This window comes from Lissotriton helveticus, chromosome 6 (genome assembly GCF_964261635.1).
Source record: "Lissotriton helveticus chromosome 6, aLisHel1.1, whole genome shotgun sequence".
Taxonomy (NCBI): domain Eukaryota; kingdom Metazoa; phylum Chordata; class Amphibia; order Caudata; family Salamandridae; genus Lissotriton; species Lissotriton helveticus.
In genome coordinates, this window is record NC_136067.1 from 332,222,752 (window position 1) to 332,243,287 (window position 20,536).

A 20,536-nucleotide genomic window follows, 5' to 3' on the forward strand; every position below is an offset into this window, starting at 1 on the left:
ACATGTGGTGTAATTCTGTACAGCTGTTTTGGCTGTAGCTGTGTCGAATTTTCCTATGGAAAATTCAATGGGGAAAAAGCTTTGTTATCCCCTACCACCCCCCCAACTATCTTATTCTCGCTCCACTTGACGGATCACCCTGTGAGGTCCCAAAAAGGAGCTGAGGTGAATGAGACTTTTTTTTTAATAAAAATGTTGTGAAGATCATCAAACAGCACCAAATTTTTAAGCAAAGCAACAAATACTGTTCCTATGGAAACCTGGCCCTACCTATAATAAACGAGTTGTGACCATCACTGGGAGATATATATATACATTTCTATATGAATTTGTGACTCCTTGTTCCCTTTGGGATCCAGATTTTTGCCCTGGGTTTTCTTCTGATCCTTCATTTTGTGTGTGTGCGCTGATCCAGCGCTCTCACCAAAATATTGCACAAATGACACTATTTACTACCACAAAACTTACACTACAACACTAGGCCCATATCAACAATAGAGCACCTGAATCATGAGGCGATAAGATCTAAATATAGTTGTTTAAACCATCTACAATAATCAAGACCAGCTTGTCATTTTAGAAAGTTTATTTTAACACATCTAGAAAAACTTAGGTTTTGGTATTTTATTAAACAAGCATTAGAAAATGTCATAAAGAAAGATTTATTCAGTATTAATAAAAAGAGCATAAATCAAGAATTATTATTCATTAGCAGGAATAAGTAAAATTAAGCATTTTCCAAAATCCTAACTATATCTCTGTCTCTACCCTCATCACCTAGTAATAAAGTAATTAATAAAAATGTCTTTCCTCACGTGTAAAGTCCATCAGCATAACATCGTCCTCCAGATTTCTCGAGCGTAAGCCAACTATGTGTTCTCTGAACCTATTCTTATACCCTAAATTAAGCTGAGCTAACTATTTTTCACATTCCAGCAGACGAATTCTAGTTCTCCATTGGCTGAGCCACCTCGTACCACAGTAAACTGTGACACCTCCTTCTTACATGCCCGGGCAAATTCACTAGTCCATTGTTCATTTAGAAGTCTTGGCAGTTCTTCCTTAGGCTGCTACATTTTGTAGCGAAAGCTTCCTTTTAACCTTGAGCCAGTCAGCTCTGAACTCCCGTGGCACGTTAGCAAACGTTAGCAAATTTCTCCAAAGAGTCATCTTTTTAGCAGTTCAATCCAAAACCTTTCAAAATAAAAGCTCAGAGGCCTTTTCCATCCTTCTCAGAATTATTTTCACTGGAGCCATTTTCATCATTAGGCCTCTTTTCAAAGAGCGTCAATTTTCTGCGCCACCTTCCCTGCGCCACTTTTAAAAGGGTACTAATTTTCTGCAGCCATCTCTAAGCTTCACTTGTAAAACTATTATATAAACAAACACAAAGAATAATTAATGAAAGAAATACAGTTTGTTCTGTTGCCTCCCATCATTGCTAATAATTAACCCATTAGTCTAAATTACCTAGCAGTAAAGCACAAATAAAGCAGCATTTTATATCTACCAGTCTTCATGAATCCATAAAACCTTATGTGCACCTAGAATAGTAGAAATGACATCACATAGACAAGGAAAGCAAAATAAGCACATGTCTTTATTTCAAAAACAGCTGCTATTAGTTATGACATGACAATAGACAAGATTAATTTATTATTTTCCACATACATAAGAATGCAACATAATGCACATTTATGAGCACACATGTTAGTTTCCCGCGTGTTCTGTGAAAATGCAACTTTAAACTAGATTGTATTAGCATACACACAGCACAAGTTGTTAGCATTATTAATTTATTTATGGAAGTGTGACTTCACGGGTTTAAACAGATTTCTGTTTTCTATCCCGCTCCATCAACTCCCTCATCTGGTGATTAACAAATCACCACACCACCACCCAAAATTTTAGCAAAAATTTTATCTAAGATGAACATGATTCAATTTCACTTGTGTTAGTATTTCTAAAGACTTATCTCATCAGTTTATCTACAATTCTCATATTGAGTTTTAAGAAACCTCTCTAGTTCTATTTCTTTCTCTTGTGTAACATACAACTAAACTTCAATAAATGTGTTGCAAAAACTATAACTAATAAAATGTCAGTATCTTGTTTGTCATATTAACCTTAAACTTCTCTTTGTTAATTTCTAAAGGAAAAGTAACCACCTAAATCAACCAAAGCTGAATTATTAGGAGCATATATATCAGAGACATCTTACAACATCCCTTAAAGATTGAGCATTTTGAACTTGTTGAATGTATTTTCATTAAGCTTGCAAAGAAAAATAAAAAAAAATGTTAAAAATTTTACCTACATTTTCTAAAAATGTCTAACACCCCCCTTTTTCAAATTTTTTTTTTTTTTTTTTTTATATATACTCTTTAAACCTTCTAACAGTTTTTCTTCGACCTAATGTCACAAATTAATTTTTCAGCTAACAGTATTTCTTCGACCTTGTGTCATCTAACAACATTTCTTCAGCCTTATGCCAAAAACAGAGAACCTAAAATTTTTTTTTAACAGGTATGTACTTCAATCATTGTCACTTTTGTTTTCAATCTCTTTCTGACTGTTACTATTTACCTCCATTACAGGTATCACTTCTATTTTCTTTCCTGCCTCACTTTTCTTTTCAGAATCTTTTTGACTTGATATCTCATCAATCTGTTCCTTTGATCTGTATCTCAATTTGAATTTTAGGCCTTCATTTTCTTCTAGCCAGTTATCACTTTTTCTTGGTAATTTCTTCTTTTGCTTGGTCACATTACATTCTGTTCTCCAAGCTCCTTTTCTGAATTTTCTTATTTGAGAATCTTCATCACTCTCATCAGTTTCTGTGTCAGACATTTTCATTCTGTACTCAGGTACTTCTTTACTCAGCAGCTTCACTCCGTTAGGAACGTCATCTTTGTAGCTGGTACTTGGCAATTCATCTTCTTCTTCTTCAATTACCTTCAACTTCCCAGTTTCAGAATTCTTGTTCCTGCTTTCAGAGCTACTTTTCTGCTTTTCAATACTCTCCTGGTCTTGAATCACAATCTGATCACATTCTTCTTCTGCTTCTTTTTCTGGCAGATTTCCATCATTTTCTGAGTCTTCTGTCACAACGTTCAAGTCTTCTTCAATCAAGGCTTGTTTTCTATTCATGTTCTCCAGATGTCGACCAACTTGTCGATCTTCAAAATCTGGATTCTCTTCAGGCTCTTCTTCAGAATCTGAATCATCAATTGTGACACTATCCTCATCAGGATTTTCAGGTGTAGTTACACGAAAAGTATGGCCAGTGTCAATCCACCTCTTCAGTCTTTTGCACTTCTCTGCATTTATTGTGACAAGACTGACTGACCTCCTTTTCTGCCACCTTGGCACTAGAGAATTTCTTTTTAGATGAACCTTTTTCCTTATTCTTTTTCCTGGTAACAAATCAAGTGCTTGCTCTTTTTCTCTTGTTTGCACTTCAGTTTCATCTTCATCAAACACAGAAATCATTTCATCTGATAAATTCCTGCAGTTCTCCAAATTGATGCTATCATTGATAGGCATCATGTTTTTCTCTGGTATGAATGTTTGTCTCATGACCTTGTCCATCATAATATTACGTAGACTTAAATCTGTCTTTTTATCAGTAGTGTTTCTCAGAAACATCAAAACAAGTGGAAGGATATCTGTCCACTTTGTACCTGTAGCTAGGCACATTTCTGCATCTCTGTCTTTTATAATAACATTCTCATGCTCCTCAACATCTGAAATTTCTAGTCTATCTGTACAATGGAGCAATCTGTTTTCAATATGTTTTCTGTTATCTGATAACTTTGCAACAGTAATTTCATCATTACGTCGCATCTGAAATGTTCCAATCCATTTTGTAATCAAACAGTAAATCACAAAAATGTAGCACAGTTTATCATGCAGTGCCATCTCACAGAAATCCATTTGTAATCTGGTCAATGAACCACTCTCCTGTAATTCTATTCCCAATCTCACAATTGTTCTCTTAATTGTGTTCACTTGCTGACAAGTCAGACACCTCTGGTAAAGAAATTCTGCAATTTTATGGTACATATTGTCCATGTCAGTAATTATGCTATTTGGTAAAACTACTCTGTCATCTCTGTGTAACCAAATCTCATCCTCATCTCGCTGTCTAAAATCTGTTCTCAACCATGTGTTTCTCAACCATGTGTTTTCCTCCTCATGAGTTGCATCATCTCGTAAGTCTTTGACTACCTGCCATGTTTCAACTACAGATGTTAGTATTAGTGAACTCAAAGCATGTTCATTATTCATTTTGCATGCTGCACATATCACGACAGCAAACCTTTCTGCCAATTGAATATCATCAATCAACCTTTTAATTAAATTTGCATTTCTGAAAAGTGAACCTGTAGAAGTCAATGTTTCAACCTGTTGATCAATTGTGTCCTTTACTTTGATGTCTTCACTCAAAAGAACATTATTTTCATTCCAACATTCTGGAAGTGCATTTAATCTTTTTGGACTGTTTTCCTGTTCTTTATTTAATCCTGTATCTGTATTCTCTGTCTGTTTATTAACAAAAATTTGTAATGGCAGTGAAGCCATGTCATTCTCCTTTTCTTTTGAGCATGCTTTTGACTCATCAGGCTGTGTTAATTTAATTAAATTAGTATCAGACTTCTCACTTACCAGAACTGAAGTCATCTCTGTTTCTTGCTGAGTTGTAATCCCTACTAATTCAATCTCAAGTACAATAGAATAAACTTTTTCAGTTAATGGGACCTTTAAAACTGCGGAATTAATTTCATCTTTTCCAAGCATATGGACTATCTCTGTTTCCATAATTTTCATAGACTCCTTTAAATCATTTGATGAATTCACATGATCAGAAATATTAATTCCAGAAGTACTAAGCATTTCATCATGTTTTTCAATTGCATTAATTTTATAAGAAGTTTGAGTTGGGACTCTATCAATCTGATCTGACACTTTTGGCGTTACATTAATCTGCTCTAGGGATCTTCTTGAATTTCTATTCTCATCCATATTTACAACATCAATTTTACACTGATCAATATTTTCTACTCTGACACTTTTATTATTTACATTCTCTAATTTTCGAATCTTTAATTTATTCTCGCATTTGGCAACAACCTTTTTCATTTTCTTGTATAAGGAAGACATTTTCTTTCTCTTTATATAATTCGGTAAACGTACTCTCTAAATTTGCCTTGCAGCGCTTGCTGATCAATTAATTAATTAAATACTATCAGGTGTAGAAAACCTTATAATTTGGTCAATTTAATATATCTCCTAATTTACCTATATCACTAATTATATTTAACCTGTAAAGAAAAATTAATTCGCAAAAACAGTAGCAACGCAAAATATTTATTTATAACAATAATACCAACATATAATCACATGTGTTTTAAATGTACTTATTTTTCACTTACACACCTTCTGCAACATATACCTGTGGAAAAAGAAAACCTAATCTGTTTGCCTTAATTTAAATAAAATGTTTAACTGTAAAAACCTCTAGACTCCTTTTGTTAATTTCTTTAAAACAATAATTTAGTTTGACTTGAAAATCTCAAATCACCAAATATGATACATGTACTTGCATTACTATTGTCAGCTGTAAATGCCTTATTGACAACTTATATCCCCTTGCTCTTGTCTTTAATAGAATATTGGTAATTGCTAAACTGTGATTAATGACTCTAACAACCATAAACTACATCTTTGGGCATTTATCATCAAAGAAAGAACAAAATTATAAACATTTACAGAAAATCTTAGCTCAATTACAGCACTTGACACTCGTCAGCTGCTTCAATATTCAAAACATACATCAGCTGTGACAATAAGGAGGCTGTAGTAGAAAAGAAAACCTAAAGCTATTATAATTGTGAAATATAAACAAACTGCCAGCAAACATAATGTTTCACAAAGCTCAGTTAGTCACAATGCAGCCTTTGTTTTAACATGTATTACTATGATACAAACTATTAATTAAAAACTTCGAAGCTCTAAACACTAGCATCGGAACAGAAGTAAACAGTGTGCATCAGTCATTGGGGTCGCCTCAACCAATCATTGCACGTCTGCTAAAACACTTAGCCAACCACAATACCCACTGAGCCTCAACCAATCCGGTCGCGGCCTTTCTATGATGCTGCGGCGTCCCCAACCAACCAGGACACAGCAAGCCTCTCCTCGAGGTATACTCAAATCAATCTTCAACTTTAGGCAGAGACTCTACAAAATGTAGCGCTATTCCGCTATTAGCGCTCACCAACACTCCCTTTGTAATAAGAAAAGGAATTCTTAATTACATAGAGCTCTGACCAATCAGGTCACAATTCGTGACAGTACACGTCACAGCCAGCTCCAGCGCTGTTGACAAATTACACACAACACAACAGCTCTGCCAATATGTATGTTGCTGCTGCTGCAGTCTCTCTCCCCTCGCGCTTCGCTTTGGGAAGTATTTTTAAACAGCGCGCAGTCTCTGGGCATGTGATACACTTTTTCCCTCACCGATTCAATCAGAGCAAGCCATAGCTATTTAACAAATGGTAGAGCCTCGCCCAATCAGAGCGGGGCTCACGGAGCCTCGCCCAATCAGAGCGCGGCTCTGCCTATGACGCGACGGCGTTTCAGCCAATGGCAGCGCGGCGGCTGACGCAAGCAGCCGCTGCAGCTGGCAGCTCTCCCCTTCGTTCCCACTCGCTCCTCAACAGCCCCTCCTTCACACAATGTATTTCAACAGACTCGCTATGCTCTTCTTTTCAGATAATAGCGTCGCAAAGAAGTATTTTAAAACTAAAGTGGGCATTCATTTCAAGAATACTTTTCAAGACCAAAATTTTCGGTAAATAGCAGTCAATTACGCGCAACCACTATCCAATTAACACAGTGGCTCCGAGCTCACACAACTGCTCAGGCTCTCATTTCTTCGCGTTTACCAAATGAAGTGAGCTTTTAATATTTTATAAAACGTTCACTTAGCCGTTTCTATCAGTTAAAACACTCGCAGTTATAGCTAGCGAGGAAGTAAATGAAAACGGGGTCATTTAATTTAAAGACGCTTGTTAAGACCAAAATTCTCGCTAAAAGACACTCCAGTCACTTCAATTAATCGGAGTGATATTTCATTGTGACACTTTGGGTGCTAGACAGCTGTTTTTATTCTTAGTACAGCGCGCTTATCACACGCATCAGTTTTTAATTTAGCAGCATTATTAAAACGAAGGGAACAAAAGTGGAGGCTTAGCCAATTACAGCATAACAACGCCTCAACCAATCAGAGAGCAGCTTTTCATTAACAATGCTGACGCTCTAGCCAATCCGAGCGCGGCAATTCTGACGTAGGCAGCTGCTGCAGCTTCTGTCTCTCCTCACACGCTTTCACTCCTAAAACCAGCCCCTCCCTTACAATTTTCGATCGGGGCACATTTTAATGAATTTAAACTACGGAGAACAATTTATTATTATATTTAAAGCGTGGAATGTTTATAAAATTAATTCTGATCACTTTTTACTTATTTAAAATTTGTTTAACAACGTGGAATACCTTAATTATAGCCTAATTAACACAGAACATTCTAAAATGCTCCTGAATGTTTTAAAATAGCACAGTTCACCTTTTTATACCTTTCAACTATGCTGAACACTTTTGAATTGAATTTTATTAGCGTGCAGAACTTTTAAATGTATTTAAACACTGCACATCATCATAAAAGTCTTAGAATGGTACAGACTTTTATCCTGAACTTTCCTAAGTACCTTAGAATTACTTTTGGTACATTTTAGTGAATACATAAAACGAAACTCATCTGTCTGCTTCTCTAATTAGGATAGTTTACATACATTCAAGTATCCACACTTCGGAATAGTCGGCGCTATTCACACTAAGGATAATTTACATTTGCCAGTAGAGCAACTCTTACCCTACCCTTCTAACACGTAAAAATATGAACCAGTTTTCCTCTGAACGCACCGCGAAGTGACAGTTCTAAGAGTTCCACTTGAACATACCTTACAAAACAATCACACACTTTCACACTGAAAATTCCCTAACTTCAGTCACACATGAAATCCGTACAGGACTCTCACCTGTTTATAGAAATCATGCACCGTTAGCAAAATAACACCGTTATCCGTACAGGGCTCTCACCTGTTTATAGATATAAAACATGTACCCCTACAGGACTCTAACCTGTTTATAGATAATCATGCACCGACATTACCCTACCCTTCACTCAAGCTCGAATATAACTAATACTCTTATCACAGTGAGTTTTATGGAAGGCGCTTTGTCCCTATTCTCATGCTGCTCTAATTTCTTAGAAAACCCTCACTATACAAGATTCACACCTAGCCCTAAAACTGTGTTGCACGGCGACAACACTGTATTGCACGGCGACAATACCTCTGGTACACGGCGATACCAACAGTGATACTCGGCGATATCACAGAAACAGATCAGATATTCTGCATGACTACCTTCTCATCACACAGTTTTTGTACCGGTACACACATAGCACAAAATAAACAAACTCAACATGTGTTAAAACTTAATCCTATGATTTTACCAACATATAAGTATCATGCATGTAACATGTATGTCAAAAACAACATATATAAACCGTCCGATGGCTACCAGAAATTGATCCAGCGCTCTCACCAAAATATTGCACAAATGACACTATTTACTACCACAAAACTTACACTACAACACTAGGCCCATATCAACAATAGAGCGCCTGAATCATGAGGCGATAAGATCTAAATATAGTTGTTTAAACCATCTACAATAATCAAGACCAGCTTGTCATTTTAGAAAGTTTATTTTAACACATCTAGAAAAACTTAGGTTTTGGTATTTTATTAAACAAGCATTAGAAAATGTCATAAAGAAAGATTTATTCAGTATTAATAAAAAGAGCATAAATCAAGAATTATTATTCATTAGCAGGAATAAGTAAAATTAAGCATTTTCCAAAATCCTAACTATATCTCTGTCTCTACCCTCATCACCTAGTAATAAAGTAATTAATAAAAATTTCTTTCCTCACGTGTAAAGTCCATCAGCATAACATCGTCCTCCAGATTTCTCGAGCGTAAGCCAACTATGTGTTCTCTGAACCTATTCTTATACCCTAAATTAAGCTGAGCTAACTATTTTTCACATTCCAGCAGACGAATTCTAGTTCTCCATTGGCTGAGCCACCTCGTACCACAGTAAACTGTGACACCTCCTTCTTACATGCCCGGGCAAATTCACTAGTCCATTGTTCATTTAGAAGTCTTGGCAGTTCTTCCTTAGGCTGCTACATTTTGTAGCGAAAGCTTCCTTTTAACCTTGAGCCAGTCAGCTCTGAACTCCCGTGGCACGTTAGCAAACGTTAGCAAATTTCTCCAAAGAGTCATCTTTTTAGCAGTTCAATTCAAAACCTTTCAAAATAAAAGCTCAGAGGCCTTTTCCATCCTTCTCAGAATTATTTTCACTTGAGCCATTTTCATCATTAGGCCTCTTTTCAAAGAGCGTCAATTTTCTGCGCCACCTTCCCTGCGCCACTTTTAAAAGGGTACTAATTTTCTGCAGCCATCTCTAAGCTTCACTTGTAAAACTATTATATAAACAAACACAAAGAATAATTAATGAAAGAAATACAGTTTGTTCTGTTGCCTCCCATCATTGCTAATAATTAACCCATTAGTCTAAATTACCTAGCAGTAAAGCACAAATAAAGCAGCATTTTATATCTACCAGTCTTCATGAATCCATAAAACCTTATGTGCACCTAGAATAGTAGAAATGACATCACATAGACAAGGAAAGCAAAATAAGCACATGTCTTTATTTCAAAAACAGCTGCTATTAGTTATGACATGACAATAGACAAGATTAATTTATTATTTTCCACATACATAAGAATGCAACATAATGCACATTTATGAGCACACATGTTAGTTTCCCGCGTGTTCTGTGAAAATGCAACTTTAAACTAGATTGTATTAGCATACACACAGCACAAGTTGTTAGCATTATTAATTTATTTATGGAAGTGTGACTTCACGGGTTTAAACAGATTTCTGTTTTCTATCCCGCTCCACGCGTATATATTTTACACAAAAAAACAAAGGTTAAAGTGACGTTATCGTTTGGTGAAAATGACAATGACAACTTAAATATTTTGAACTAAGAAAAAAACACAGAAATTCACCAATTATAGTTAGCACAGCTAACTATAACTTGCGTTTCTGCCATGCACTGCTTATGACCTCACATATTACATCACTCATGACATGTTCATTGACATGATTTATGACAATTAAAATGACATCACTGATGACATCATCTAAGCTTCTTTTCTACACATTGCTCTATAAACTTGTATAGCATTAATATATATATATGTATATATACATGTATATATATATATATATATATATATATACATGTATATATATATATATATAAGAAGGAGAGAACTCTGGGTAGGTCTCAGTTTAGGTGGAAAGCAGCTCCTGTTAGAGCACTCTCAACACCGGCGACACTCTAGATCTGCTCACCTCAAATGTCTGTTTTTCTATCAACGTTTTTAAGCATAGGATTAGCACAGTGCAGTCCTTGCCGAGCTGTAAAATAACAAAAGCCATTTATCACTCCAGGCACCATATTACAGCTTTGTTAGAGCACTCTCAACACCAGCGACACTCTAGATCTGATAGAAAAACAGACATTTGAGGTGAGCAGATCTAGAGTGTCGCTGGTGTTGAGAGTGCTTTTACTCATTTCAGGTTGGCTTGAGTTGGTATTTTACCAATTCAAAGCAGGACAAGTTTTTAAAATAACAATTCATTTTGAATTTAAAATGTTTTTAAGTATGTACATTATACTGTTAAACTAAATTGTCTTTTTGCACTGAATATGAAGTTTAAAAACTTTGTTTAAAAACTCTGATTATTTGCACTAGATGTACAGTGATAGTATCATGCTGTTGACCGTATTTAAGCATTTAAGCATTTATGCAGAAACAATCTTGCTTTTGTTTATGAATTGATTCAGTTATCAACTTGTATTGGGGTGATTTAAACATTGAATTTACTCGGATGTGCCATCAAAACGTAGTAGTATTTTTTCTATGTCGAACTCAATCACATGGTGTGCACTAGCATTTTAAAAATTCAGGCATGATGGGTAAACATTTGACTGTGATCAAGGGCATCTGCCCGAAACTCGTCAGTTCACTTTTGCTGCTCAGTTTGCCTCATTAAAATCTTTTCTGCCTCATATCTGATTCGTTTGGTCATCTGTTTCGTCCTGTGCACTGGGGCTGCAGTTTGGCTGTTGCTGGGTATATATATATATATATATATATATATATTCATCACAGTCACAGGAGACCCATTTGAAGAATAGCCACAAAGGTTGAATTAAGCATTCGGTTTAATGGAAGTTATGCTGGCAGCTTAACACGACTGAAAATAGCTTCTGCACGGTCCTACGCCAGACGCGTTTCGAGAGCCTCCTGCTCTCTTCTTCAGTGGCGTGTGTTGCCTTGAATACCAGCGCCAGTGCTGGTGCACCATTAATATTGATCACCTGTCCAAAAGGGGCGTGGCCGACACCACGGCCTTATGGATGTTGTAGTTACATTCAGAGTCCCCAGTGGGCGCGCTTTAAGTATTCAAAGTTTAAAACATGAAAAATTACCCAAGTGGGCTGAAGTCATCCACAGTCAGTAAGCTGCTCTGCTTTAGTATCTCCCATATGCACGAGCGTGTGTCTCCCTGCAAAGGCACCAGCTCGAACCTTTTCCTTCGTCGAGAATGACTCCAAGTAGAAGCCTGCTCAGGACCCGCTCACAAGCGGTGGGCTGTCTTCGCGACCGGGAAGGCCGTTTTTAATTCATCACAGTCACAGGAGACCCATTTGAAGAATAGCCACAAAGGTTGAATTAAGCATTCGGTTTAATGGAAGTTATGCTGGCAGCTTAACACGACTGAAAATAGCTTCTGCACGGTCCTACGCCAGACGCGTTTCGAGAGCCTCCTGCTCTCTTCTTCAGTGGCGTGTGTTGCCTTGAATACCAGCGCCAGTGCTGGTGCACCATTAATATTGATCACCTGTCCAAAAGGGGCGTGGCCGACACCACGGCCTTATGGATGTTGTAGTTACATTCAGAGTCCCCAGTGGGCGCGCTTTAAGTATTCAAAGTTTAAAACATGAAAAATTACCCAAGTGGGCTGAAGTCATCCACAGTCAGTAAGCTGCTCTGCTTTAGTATCTCCCATATGCACGAGCGTGTGTCTCCCTGCAAAGGCACCAGCTCGAACCTTTTCCTTCGTCGAGAATGACTCCAAGTAGAAGCCTGCTCAGGACCCGCTCACAAGCGGTGGGCTGTCTTCGCGACCGGGAAGGCCGTTTTTAATTCATCACAGTCACAGGAGACCCATTTGAAGAATAGCCACAAAGGTTGAATTAAGCATTCGGTTTAATGGAAGTTATGCTGGCAGCTTAACACGACTGAAAATAGCTTCTGCACGGTCCTACGCCAGACGCGTTTCGAGAGCCTCCTGCTCTCTTCTTCAGTGGCGTGTGTTGCCTTGAATACCAGCGCCAGTGCTGGTGCACCATTAATATTGATCACCTGTCCAAAAGGGGCGTGGCCGACACCACGGCCTTATGGATGTTGTAGTTACATTCAGAGTCCCCAGTGGGCGCGCTTTAAGTATTCAAAGTTTAAAACATGAAAAATTACCCAAGTGGGCTGAAGTCATCCACAGTCAGTAAGCTGCTCTGCTTTAGTATCTCCCATATGCACGAGCGTGTGTCTCCCTGCAAAGGCACCAGCTCGAACCTTTTCCTTCGTCGAGAATGACTCCAAGTAGAAGCCTGCTCAGGACCCGCTCACAAGCGGTGGGCTGTCTTCGCGACCGGGAAGGCCGTTTTTAATTCATCACAGTCACAGGAGACCCATTTGAAGAATAGCCACAAAGGTTGAATTAAGCATTCGGTTTAATGGAAGTTATGCTGGCAGCTTAACACGACTGAAAATAGCTTCTGCACGGTCCTACGCCAGACGCGTTTCGAGAGCCTCCTGCTCTCTTCTTCAGTGGCGTGTGTTGCCTTGAATACCAGCGCCAGTGCTGGTGCACCATTAATATTGATCACCTGTCCAAAAGGGGCGTGGCCGACACCACGGCCTTATGGATGTTGTAGTTACATTCAGAGTCCCCAGTGGGCGCGCTTTAAGTATTCAAAGTTTAAAACATGAAAAATTACCCAAGTGGGCTGAAGTCATCCACAGTCAGTAAGCTGCTCTGCTTTAGTATCTCCCATATGCACGAGCGTGTGTCTCCCTGCAAAGGCACCAGCTCGAACCTTTTCCTTCGTCGAGAATGACTCCAAGTAGAAGCCTGCTCAGGACCCGCTCACAAGCGGTGGGCTGTCTTCGCGACCGGGAAGGCCGTTTTTAATTCATCACAGTCACAGGAGACCCATTTGAAGAATAGCCACAAAGGTTGAATTAAGCATTCGGTTTAATGGAAGTTATGCTGGCAGCTTAACACGACTGAAAATAGCTTCTGCACGGTCCTACGCCAGACGCGTTTCGAGAGCTTCCTGCTCTCTTCTTCAGTGGCGTGTGTTGCCTTGAATACCAGCGCCAGTGCTGGTGCACCATTAATATTGATCACCTGTCCAAAAGGGGCGTGGCCGACACCACGGCCTTATGGATGTTGTAGTTACATTCAGAGTCCCCAGTGGGCGCGCTTTAAGTATTCAAAGTTTAAAACATGAAAAATTACCCAAGTGGGCTGAAGTCATCCACAGTCAGTAAGCTGCTCTGCTTTAGTATCTCCCATATGCACGAGCACGCCCCTTTTGGACAGGTGATCAATATTAATGGTGCACCAGCACTGGCGCTGGTATTCAAGGCAACACACGCCACTGAAGAAGAGAGCAGGAGGCTCTCAAAACGCGTCTGGCGTAGGACCGTGCAGAAGCTATTTTCAGTCGTGTTAAGCTGCCAGCATAACTTCCATTAAACCGAATGCTTAATTCAACCTTTGTGGCTATTCTTCAAATGGGTCTCCTGTGACTGTGATGAATTAAAAACGGCCTTCCCGGTCGCGAAGACAGCCCACCGCTTGTGAGCGGGTCCTGAGCAGGCTTCTACTTGGAGTCATTCTCGACGAAGGAAAAGGTTCGAGCTGGTGCCTTTGCAGGGAGACACACGCTCGTGCATATGGGAGATACTAAAGCAGAGCAGCTTACTGACTGTGGATGACTTCAGCCCACTTGGGTAATTTTTCATGTTTTAAACTTTGAATACTTAAAGCGCGCCCACTGGGGACTCTGAATGTAACTACAACATCCATAAGGCCGTGGTGTCGGCCACGCCCCTTTTGGACAGGTGATCAATATTAATGGTGCACCAGCACTGGCGCTGGTATTCAAGGCAACACACGCCACTGAAGAAGAGAGCAGGAGGCTCTCGAAACGCGTCTGGCGTAGGACCGTGCAGAAGCTATTTTCAGTCGTGTTAAGCTGCCAGCATAACTTCCATTAAACCGAATGCTTAATTCAACCTTTGTGGCTATTCTTCAAATGGGTCTCCTGTGACTGTGATGAATTAAAAACGGCCTTCCCGGTCGCGAAGACAGCCCACCGCTTGTGAGCGGGTCCTGAGCAGGCTTCTACTTGGAGTCATTCTCGACGAAGGAAAAGGTTCGAGCTGGTGCCTTTGCAGGGAGACACACGCTCGTGCATATGGGAGATACTAAAGCAGAGCAGCTTACTGACTGTGGATGACTTCAGCCCACTTGGGTAATTTTTCATGTTTTAAACTTTGAATACTTAAAGCGCGCCCACTGGGGACTCTGAATGTAACTACAACATCCATAAGGCCGTGGTATCGGCCACGCCCCTTTTGGACAGGTGATCAATATTAATGGTGCACCAGCACTGGCGCTGGTATTCAAGGCAACACACGCCACTGAAGAAGAGAGCAGGAGGCTCTCGAAACGCGTCTGGCGTAGGACCGTGCAGAAGCTATTTTCAGTCGTGTTAAGCTGCCAGCATAACTTCCATTAAACCGAATGCTTAATTCAACCTTTGTGGCTATTCTTCAAATGGGTCTCCTGTGACTGTGATGAATATATATATATATATATATATATATATATATATATATATATATATATATATATATATATATATATATATATATATATATATATATATATATATGTATATATATATATATATGTATGTATATATATATATATATATATATATATATATATATTTTTTTTTGGGGGGGCACCAATGAAATTGCTTTGTGGGAATGTATCAAAAATAATATCTGCCTCTGTAAATATGGGGAAAAAGGGTAAAGGAATGCACCAAAAAACTGTCTACATGTATATAGAACGTCTGCATTGTGGATTAACTATGTAAATAGTGAAACTACATGTCCCAGAATTCTTGGGATTGATAAACAGGAAGTTGTATAAAAACAGCTGCTGAAGGTATTACCACTTACCGTGACCAAGGCCGAAAGGTGTCGGTGTGCAGACTGGGCTATGTTGAATAAAGAGTAAAAAAGAAAACCAAGCTCCTGAGTGCGGCGCCTTCTTGTTGAAAAAAAAAAATATATATATATAGTTTTGCGAGTTTATTCAGGCAAACAAGGAAGACGCGTTTCGATCTCGGCTGAGATCTTGGTCACATGCTATATATATATATAAAATACATTCGTTCCCATCTCACCACCCTATCTTCAAAGAAATCACAAGGGCATCATTGTGCTACTTAATCTTGTTCTTGTTACACCTATATACAGACTCGCCAGCTAGTCCTGATGCTCCACTAATTTACAGGGCTATTGACCTCACAACAAATCAAGGCCTTTAAGGGAGCCATGCTGAACATTGTTGGCACTCTTCCAGTTCCATCTAGTGCACCTTTGGGACCCAGAGGGGCCTCAAGTCTGGATCCCACCACCGGAACTATCTTCAGTGCCAGCTATGCCCTCTGAACCTGCTTCAGATTCCACAGTGACTTGGTGTCGACCCTCAATTCGAGTGCCAAAACCTTCCCCAGTCCCTTCAATACGGATGCCTGCCAGTGCCGCTGGAGGAGGACCTTCAACTTATAGTGGTGTTTGACTCTAAACCGTACTTATCCTGACTTCGAGGTCATGCCCTAAATCCACTTTAGTTCCCCCGGCCCCCAATTATTCTTATTCGGAGCGCTCCTTGCCTTTTCCACATAGCCATCTGCAGGTGCTCCATCAGCTTTTTGGTTTGGCGTCTTATCAGAGCCAACCTTTTGGAGATATGATGGGGTGAATTTTCCCCCAGATAATGTTGAGGACAATTTGTATATGGACCTACAAGAGGCCAGTGGTTTGGACACTTCGCCTGATTTCCCCCGAGGCCACCTATGGAAGAAAGTAGATCATTTGTTATTGTGATTAGGCGTGCAGCAGAAGTGCTAGACCTACTGCAGGCCTCTATGTAAGTCACAACTAGTTGCTCATGAAGGCACTTGCGCCTGGACAGGCTTCTTCAGAATCTCTGCAACCTTTTGATGAAGCCCTCATGAACAAACTACTGGGTACTTGGACTAAACCGTATTCTTGCCCACCCAGTGAACAGACAGGTTGCTATACCCCATAGAATGGTGCCAGGCGACTCTGAATTTCTGAAGCAATATCCTACTTCTGAAAATCTTTTCGTCCAAGCTTCCACAAACAATGTGAACCCAAATGCATTTTTGACAGCTCCACCAGACAGAGCATTTATGAGGATTGACTCATCCCGAAAACTCATGTTCTCCTTGGCAAGCCTTGCCTTGAGGTAGGTCCTTTCCAGCTTTTTACTTGGGTGTTACACACATTCTCTTTTGGGTGATGGCACTCGTTATAGATATGCCATTTGACAACTCTTGCCTGTTTGGCTAGAATGCAGATTCAGCTTTGGAGAGATTTAAGGAGAACCAAGCCACAATGCGTTTCTGGGGCCTCTCAATGCTTGCACATCTGTTACCTCATCTGTTGCAGGCTTTTTGGGGTTAATCCAGAGGTTTAGTGAATACCAAGTTTCACCGCCTCCGTAGCAAGTCCTCTAAGTCCTTTTGGGGTTGGGGCAGGGTTCCAGTAGACAACTTCTGGGCCATCCGGATGTAACAAACCTCCCAGTTTACCGTGCCTGTGGCTGCAGCCACCAAGCTGCTTTAGTATGCCCTTAGTGGTACATGACAACTCGTGGTTGGGTGGGGGCGCATTTCCTTCAGGTTTGGCAAACGTAACATCAAACAAATTGATCCTCCTGATCGCTGAACAGGGCTAACCCCTACCATTCCTTTCAGACCCGCTGCATCTCCCACCTACATCAGAGCAGCTTTCTCAGAGGAACACTGGACCTTTTTACTTCTGGAGGTGCAGGCACTTTTTGCCAGAGGAGCCAAAGAGATGTACTGGCCTCTGAAAAATGTTATTCCCATTATTTTGTCATGTTGAAGAAGGATGGAGACATTCTCCCTATTTTGGATTGCCGTTCTCACAATGCTTTCTTGCAGAAAGACAAATTCAAGATGCTCACTTTGGCCCAGGTTCTGCCCATCATGGTTCCAGGCATGTGGATTGTGCCTTTGGACCTGCAGGACACCTACTTTCATATATCTGTCCTGCAGTCCCACAGGCGCTATGTTTGGTTCAAGATGGACCAGGAGCATTGTCAGTTTGCCATGCTCCGTTTCTGACTTACCAGTGCCCTTTGTGTGGTCACGAAAGGGATGGCAGTCGTCGCAGCACATAGTCTAGTTTTTCCTTACCTCGACGACTGGCTGTTGAAAGCGTGATAGCCACTTTCAGTAATACACGACCTCCAGAGGATTGCGGCCCTCCTGACATCGCTGGTTCACTGTCAATGGGCTAAAGTTACACCCGACTCCTTTGCAGAGGCTCCCTTTCATTGCAGCAGTCCTTGATACAGTGCCGTTTAAGGTCTTCCCTGTGTCACAATGAGGCATTGTTTCTGCCTTGGTCCTGGGTCTCAGTGAGTGTTGCTCTGTGGCTTCTTGGCCAATTCTCCTCCTGCATCCTGCTTCTTGATCATGCCACGTGGCACATGCTCTTTGTAGTGGGATCTGAAGTCTATGTGAGCCCAGTACTAGAGGAACCTGTCTGATTTCATCCAGGTTTCGGAAAAGGCAGCAAACAGCCTGCCATGGAGGCTGCTCAGCCTCAGTTGGACCAGAGGCAGACCCCTCACCTTCCCTCTCAGAGCTGATGGTGGTGATGGATGCATCTCTGCTGGATTGGGGAGAGGGTCATCTGGGAGAGGTGGAGATCAGAGGACTCTAGTCTCCAGCATAATCCCAACTCTACACGAGGCAGTTGAAGTTGCAGGACAATCACTTGGCTATGAAGGCCTTCCTATCTTCTGTCAGAGGGAGGCTGGTACAGGTCCCCACGGACAATACCACTGCCATGTAGTACTGTTACAAGTAGTGCAGAGTCGGGTCTCGGGTACTGTGCCAAGAGACTGTCTGTGGTGTTGGCTGGGGTGTCAGGGCATCTCCTTGGTTGTGAACCATCTGGTGAGATCTTTGAACACCAGGGCTTATGGCGACTAGCGGATCACATATGGTGGTTAAATCCTGAGTTGTACATCATAAACAAAGGGGGGGGGGTAGAGGTGAAAAGAGAGGACTCGCTCTCCAGACTATGTAAAAGTAACCAAAAGGAGTCGCTCCAAAGGCTAAAAAAAAAACCAAAATAATATTAACGAAAAAAACTCCAACCTAGTCGTAAAAGGAAAAAAGTTTTCCTTTTTAAATTAGCCCCCACCCACCATGGTAACCCCTTGGTTGCATGCCACATCATAGGATCCATCCCTGACCTAAGGAGAGGGGCGCGCTGCGACCTATGACTGCACGGGAGCACTGAGTTAGTAATGTTCCTATACACCGATGCTGATTGAGATGGTTAATGGAGTGGGTAAAGTAATACAAACAAAGAGAAAACTTTACATATACCTAGCTAGTGGAAGAAAAATTATTTTAGTCGCTCCCCTGGCTGATATGATTAAAAAATGGGGATGTTGGGAAACCACCAGGGTATATGAGCCTTTTTTCCCTACTCTGGTCAACTAGCTTCAAGCCCTACCCCAAGGCTTTTCTTCAGGACCATAAGGGAATTATGCCACTCCTATACTGCTAGATAGCAAATGTAATGACATATAGTATGTAATAGGAAATAGTAATATATACAGAAAAAACTCCAACCTCGTCGTAAAAGGAAAAAAGTTTGCCTTTTTAAAGTAACCCTCCACCCACAAGGGGTACCCTACTCTGGTCGACTAGTTTCAAGCCCTAGTAATATATACAGCACCATGTACGTCTGTTTTCAAACAGTAGCCTTGACGAAGGTCTGACTACAGGCATCCCTTCTTCCCCATATTGAACTCATTAGGCGTATTAGGGTCTTGTAGATCAATTTGGCATTTTGAGAACAGACTTCTAGGGTGCTGTATATATTACTAGGGCTTGAAACTAGTCGACCAGAGTAGGGTACCCCTTGTGGGTGGAGGGTTACTTTAAAAAGGCAAACTGTTTTCCTTTTACGACGAGGTTGGAGTTTATTTCGCTAACATTGTTTATTTTTTAGCCTTTGGAGGTACTCATTTTGGTTACTTCAGAGTTGGCCAGGGCATCTTCCAATGATGAAGAGAACCCTGGCTGGATCTTTTCTCCACTGCCGAGAACGTGCATTGTCAATACTTCTGCAAACTGGAGTTTCCAAAAAAACTCTCTCTGGGAGATTCAATGTGGCTAGAGTGGAGCACTGAATTATTTCATGCTTTTCTGCTTACCTCTCCTGTCCTAAGTTCTGAAGAAGATCTAGAAAGACCTAGCCTCAGTCATCCTAGTGGCTCTGGATTGGGCCCGTATATTGCAGTACCTTGAACGTCTGAGCATAAGCATCTTCCCTACTTTCAGGCTTCTGCTTTGGCAAAATCTGCTGTTGCAACAACAGGGCATGTTCCTACACCTGAGCCTACAAACACTACTCTTCCATGCTTGGAGATGGAGCGGCTACAGTTGACGGCATTCAATCTCCCTCCTGAAGTGTGGATAACATCCTTGCTTTCAGGCATCCTACTACAAATTCTGTCAACACCAGGTGCTGGTACAAATTTGTGTAATGGTGTGACACCCACTGGATGGACCAATTACAGGCAAATCTGTCTGACATCTTCTTGTTTGTTTTGTGTATGACCCAGCAAGGGCTTTCAGTGGGCACCATTAAATGATATTTGTCTGCCTTTTTGGTTTTGCTTGACCTACCATCATTGTATGAATCACCTGTTGTATATATATCTCCCCCAAATCCTTTGTAATTCTACAGTGGGATCTTCATTTGGTCCTCCCATTCACCATGTGCACCCCCCTCTAAACCAACGCACAGCTGTCCTCTAAATCTTCTGACTCTGAAGACTGTTTCTTGTTGTGATAACTTCAGCTTGT

At 40.6% G+C, this 20,536-nt stretch overlaps 1 protein-coding gene across 3 annotated transcripts in view; it reads left to right on the forward strand.

Annotated features, from left to right (window-relative positions):
- NBAS (NBAS subunit of NRZ tethering complex) overlaps positions 1-20,536 on the forward strand; it is a 2,361,081-nt gene that overhangs the window by 537,371 nt on the left and 1,803,174 nt on the right. The window lies entirely within an intron of this gene.